General features: G+C 47.3%; 1 long non-coding RNA gene across 1 annotated transcript; it reads right to left on the bottom strand.

The window, feature by feature from the left end:
• Positions 1 to 315: 315 nt before the first annotated feature.
• On the bottom strand, positions 316 to 1,577 carry LOC111817295. Its single transcript, XR_002821539.1, has 2 exons — positions 1,517 to 1,577; positions 316 to 498 (listed from the first exon to the last, which is right to left on the bottom strand). It is a non-coding gene; the product is annotated as an uncharacterized LOC111817295 (long non-coding RNA).
• Positions 1,578 to 6,111: the final 4,534 nt, after the last annotated feature.

Genomic DNA, 6,111 nt, shown 5'->3' on the forward strand with positions numbered 1-6,111 from the left:
CCCATATCTTTTCTAACACTTGTCATCTTTTGTTTCTTTAAAATAGCCACCTGAGTGTGGCTCTGCACCTTTCTGATGACTGAGGCTCCGCACCTCTCGGGATACCACTGGCCATCCCTGTCACTTCTTTGAAGAAACATCTGTTCAAGTCCTTCACCCATTTTTAAATTTAACAGTCTGGTTGTTAGCTATTGAGCCATGTGGGTCTTGTGTCAGTTTTAACGTTAGAAAGAACAAGAATAGAATCTGTTTGGTTTTTCCCTCACTGTCGAGAATCTTTTTTGGGTAGCAGAATTCACTAAAAACGAAGTGTGACCTTGCGGACATCAACTGCAGAGAAGCAGAGCTATCTGGAAGAACTGCTGCCTTTAAAACACCATGTCTTGGCCAGTCAAGCAGCAGGGGGCAGGATGGTGCAGGGGAAAAATGAACGCTGGCCAGTCGCACGGCTAGGCAGGTCCAGTCCTCCTGCGGTTCCTTCCACCTTGGTCACCGTGTCTGCAGAGTGAGCAGTTAGGTCAGACTGTTTGTCTTTCATCCAACATTATTACTGCAAGCTGGTGTCCTGAGTGCCAGCGTGCTTGCTACGCACGCCCTACACCCACCACAGAGCCCCCTCCCGTCTAGAACAACGCGCCGTACACCCCGGGTTTGCTCACCAACACTGCACACAATAATAATCGTGACAGTGTCGTTGCATAGCCACTGTGGACCGGACTGGGTCGGCTACTAAACAGTACTCATTACCCTGTTTAAGTTTACTGAAAGAACCACTAAAAATAAATGCATTCATTATATTCTGAAAGTTAAACTCAGAATCTGAGGTGTGAAGAGATTAGGAATGCGTTAGTAGGACATCCCAGACCACATCGGGTTCAGCATCCCTAGAAGAGCCTCCTCGATTCTCGAATGTGACCAAGTTGCTGGACTTAACATTCAGTACAGGTGGTGGGCCAGCAAGATCTGGAGATTCTAACCTCTTCACAGCAGGAGGTAGCTGTAATCTGGAAATGCTCATCCTCTGCTATTATTAAATAGGTGAGAGGGAACAGGGCAGTGGTTCAGGGAGAGGCACGGAGGAAGGACATGGCCAAAATACGTTCTGTGCACGTGTGAAAATATCTCATTGAAACCTAAGATTTTTTAAAATTAATATGCACCACCAAAAATAAACTGGAGCAGCAGCAGCAGCAGCCCTTTACTCCAACCCTCACAGAGCATTGCTTTGTCCACTTTACTTCCGTGGCCCTCTTTTGTTCCCAGACTTCCCAGTTTAGTAACCTGTGAGTGTCCCTTCACTCTTCTCTCTATTTAGTCCTGAATTAAATCAGCTCCGGCAGAGCTGCCGCTGCCCGCCCCAACAAAGGGCCTGGCCCAGCAGCCGCGCAGATGCCAGCCTTGGTGGACGCCGAGGCAGCCACCTTTCCAGGGAGCTCCAGGCGTCTCCCCGCGCCTCACACAGCCCCTCCAGTCTAGAACAGCAGCGCACGCCTGCCTGTCTCCCTCCCGGACTCACAGTGCTGGGAGGAGGGTCAGCACCGGGCAAGAGCTTCCTACCAGGTCAGAGGAGCAGGAACCGGGACTTCCCACAGGGCCGAGCCTGCCCGAGGGCCAAGCGTCTGCATTCCAAGGCCAACGGCGGGGCGCCGCCCTTCCAGTCCCTTTGAAGTCAGGCAGTGGCCCTGCCAACAAACGCCGAGCTGGAGAGCTCCTCCGCCAGCCCTGGGTGAGGCTGCTTCCTGCCTGCCTTTCACGGCCCTCACAGGAGAGAAGGGCCATCACGGTCACTTTGCAAGATTTTTGCTTTAGACTCCAAAAGTCTAAAAATTCAACTGAAATCACCTTTAGGTGAGATAACACATTAGACGGGTCAGGCCTGTTCATTCCTGAGAGATAATTCCACTAATTTAGCAACCAATGATCACAATATACTTAATTTTAAAAACTGTTAAAAGAATTCTTTAGCTTCTGAATTATATTGAATTCATATTCTTGGCTCCTTAAATAATTTCAGACCCTTCCCTGCTTATTGTCTTTCTCCAGGTTGTTAATTTCTCTTAAAACACATCATCCAAGAGAGAACACAAGGTCCCTAGAGGAACTTAAAGTGAGATTTTGTTCCCACATTGTGAGGTTTCACATACTGCCCTGGGCTGAACTCTTAACTTTTTATTACATGAATGGCTTTGCTCTTGTCATGTTTCCTAGCTTTTTTCCTTGCCATCTCTTCATTGTTTAATCCTTAAATTCTTACTTTCCTTTTAATTGTGTTACCTATCTATTTTTATTTCTTCTTTTGAGTTCTTATACTAGGGAGACTATACGATATTTACACATGTGTGTCTGGTTTATTTCATTTATGAGTATATCTTTAAGTGGCATCCACTTAAATATAAAGGCTTTGAATTTACCATTCTTTATAGCTGAGTAGTACTCCACTGTATAAAAATACCACATCTTTTTCATCCATTCCTCAGGTGATGGGCATCTTGGTTGGTTCCAAGATTTGGCTGTCACAAATTGTGCTGCTATAAACATAGGCACACATATATCACTATGATATGATGTTTTCAGATTCTCTAGGAAAATTCCCAGTAGGGGAATAGCTGGTTTAAATGGGATTTCCAGTCCTAGTTTTCTAAGGAGTCTCCACACTGATTTCCATAATGGTTGCACCAGTCTACACTCCCACCAGCAGTTCAGAAGGGTTCCTTTTTCCCCACAGGCTCTCCAACATTTGTCGTTGGTTGATTTCTTTATGATAGCCTTTCTTTCTGGGGTGAGACGGTATCTCTGTGCTTTAATTTGCATTTCATGGATGGCTAGTGATGTGGAGCATTTTTTCATGTATTTATTCGCTCCTATAATTTCATCCTCTGAGAAGTGTGTGTTCATCTCGGATGCCCATTTCTGGACTGGGGCTTTACATTCTGGGCCTGGCCTCAAGTCAAGAGCACCGCCTCTGGGCTAGAGGAACTGTGTTCAGATTGTTTGGGGAATGTGCTTTCGTTTCTCAAGAGAATCAGAGCACATTAGAACCAAAGAGCCTATAGAAATTGTAAGTACAGCTTGAACAGCCCTAACCTAAAACTTTGAAATCTAAAATGATCTAAAGTCAGAAATTTTTGAGGGCCACAAAAGGGAAAATTCTACACCCAAGCTCATGTGATAGGTCACGGTCAAACCACAGAGGCACTGAAAGTCTTCTGTAAAGCCATCTTCAGGCTGTGTACATAGGTGGTGTACAGGAAACAGTAATTTCTTATTTACTCTTAGATTCGAAGCTATTTTACTGTGAATATGCAAATTTTACAAAAATCCCCAAAAATTCAACCTCCAGACACTTCTGGTCCTGAGCAACCTGCAGGAGGAACGCTCAATTTGTACTTCAAGTTGTGAGTTGTAGACCGACCCTGGGCCTGACCTCGGTCTTGGGGCCTGCCCCGCAGGTGGAGTACTTGTGTTCCCGCTGCCCAGTTCACACAGCGATACTCTGGTCTCCGTGGTGATGACACTAAGAGGTGGGGTCTTTCAGCGCAAGATGAGGAGAGCAGAAAGTGAGCCTCACGAATGGACTCAGCGCTTTTGTAGAAAGACGCCAGAGGTTTCCCTGTGGCTCTGCTGTGTGAGGAAAAGTGCCCTCTTTAAACCACATGCACACTTGTAATTCCAACCATCTGTGAGGCTGAGGCAGGAGAATCTCAAGTTCTAACCTAGCCTGGGCAACTTAACCATTTAGAGAAACCTTACCTAGAAAAAAGAAAAAAGGAGGAGGGGCCTCGGGATGCAGCTCAGTGTTGAGGCCCCAGGTCTAATCCCCAGTGCTGCAAAAAGAACAAAAAGAGTCATCTTTCAACCTTGCCACATACCAAACTGCTGGAACACTGACCTTGACCTTGACCTTCAGAACTGAGAGAAATCAGGATCCCAGCACCCAGAACTACGAGAAATAAATGCTCGCTGTTTAGAAAACCTAAGGAATTGTGCTTCGCTACAGCAGCACAGGTGGGCTAACGCAGTCACCACCCCAGCTCCTGTTTTCAAAACTGAAAAGAAACTATGAGAGTACGTTGGCTACGCATGTGAAAGGCAAATATTTCCTCAAATTTTTGTTTCATATTTATACACACGAGTATGTATGCAATTATGTATTTATAGATTATGACCACAATTGTGTTTCAGCAAAACACACATACACACACAAAGAGAAGAAAAAAAATTTTTTTTTTGTAGTTTAGGGAAGGGTCTACAGGGTGTTCAGGTTCTTACTACTAGATTAAACTCACAGTGATCTGCCTGTTTAGAGCCTCCCAAGAGCTGGAATTACAGGCACGCGCCACCATGCCCAGTCTCAACTGCCATCTCAGCGTGGGCCAGCACGGCAGACCTGGGGACTGAACTCCTGGCCTCTGCGCCTGCTTGCAAGTGTTTTAATCCACTGAGCTATTTGACTGGCCCTAAGAAAAGAAATTTAAAAGTCTCTGGTCTAATCCAAGCAGGAAATAGTGGCATGCTATAGTGAATAAGTGTGTGCAGTAGATGCTAACGGGTGGCCTACTCGTCACCCCCAGCTGAAGTGAACCCACGTGGGGCTGGGGTGGGAGGCCCACCTGCAGGGTGCTGCTGGCAGCATAGGAGGCAGAGCTGGAGAGAAGGGGGAGGCTATAGGGAAGCTGCTGGAAGCTGCGGGCTCTCTTGGGCTGTTCTGCTGAAGGAGGTCATCATGCTGGCTTTCCTCGTGAACATGGTCATTCTTATCAAAGCAGGAGCTCGGGACTGCATTGTCACTGCGTGGCTGTGGTTCCCTCTGGGGGAGCTCCGGTCCTCATTTTGAGCATCGCTTCCTGGCTCTAGAGGAGAAGATGGCGCACAGCTCAGTCTCCTGGAGAAGCTTGTCACACTGGCTTTCCTGGTGGGGATCCAACTCCCCTCATTTTCAGAGGCGCTCAGGACCTCACCGGCTGAGGCTGGCTGAGGCTGGCTGAGGCTGGCTGAGGCTGGCTGAGGCTGGCTGAGGCTGGCTGAGGTGCGTCTGGGGGAGCTCTGGGGCTTACCTGGAGCGGCGCTTCCTGGCTCCAGGGCAGATTCCTCACTAGCACAGATCTTTCATCCTGCTGGCGTAGACTTTCTAGCTTCTAACACTGACCTTCGGGCCTTTAAAGCACAGATCCATGAAGGGGACTTGCAGGAGGCTTTGCCTCGTGGGCCTCCGGCTGGACTTGTGGAAGGCGCTGTTATGAGCTCCAGGTCTTCAGCTGAACTCACGCGGGCGATTAGGGCCCAGGCCCTCCACTGGCTTCTTTGGTCTTCAGTGTGTGGACAGATTTCCTGCACTCTTTGTATGTGATTCTTTCGGTGATTATAAAATAATCATATAAAATGTGTCCTGGATTATACTGTTTGCCTTGCAAAAACCCAAACCATGACAGTGTGTGTGTGAAATTTATAATCAGAAAATCCCCGATTTCCAGTCTTGGGCCTTAGGAACTGTGTGACCTCGAAGAAGTTATTCAACTTTGTTGAAACTCAGTCCGGTTTCTCATCTGTAAAACGGGGAAGGCACGGGAGCACTGCGGCACAGAGGGAGCTGGCACCTGCCGCGGGCCACGAAGCAGGGCACATTGTCCACTGCATGGCTTCTCACCTGCAACCCTCGATGTCACCGTCCATTAGTGGAGGAAACGGAGGAGGTGCATCCAGAGAAACATACGTGACTGCTCCACCACGCGGGCTCTGGGTACTGTGTCTCTACACAAGGGTGCTGATGGACCTACCACAGTTAGCCACTTGGTACCGACAAGAGACCCTTTAAAATCTAACCCTGCTCACTCGGCAGACTGTCCATGACCAAGAGCTTCAGGCAGGAACACAAACTGATGCCCTGCTCGCTTCACCAAGAAACCTCTGCCTGGCCGGCTTAGGAATATATATATATATATTAAATATGCTTTTTTCCATTTGTATATGCATATGCAGATATCTAGAAAAAAAGATGATTATATATATCTATATATCTAAGTGAGAAGCCCTCCATCTGGGTCTCCAATATGCTTAGGAATATATATATATACTTTAAATATGCTTTTTTCCATTTGTATATGCATATGCAGA

This window comes from Octodon degus, unplaced genomic scaffold (genome assembly GCF_000260255.1).
Source record: "Octodon degus isolate 3935 unplaced genomic scaffold, OctDeg1.0 scaffold00054, whole genome shotgun sequence".
Taxonomy (NCBI): Eukaryota; Metazoa; Chordata; class Mammalia; order Rodentia; family Octodontidae; genus Octodon; species Octodon degus.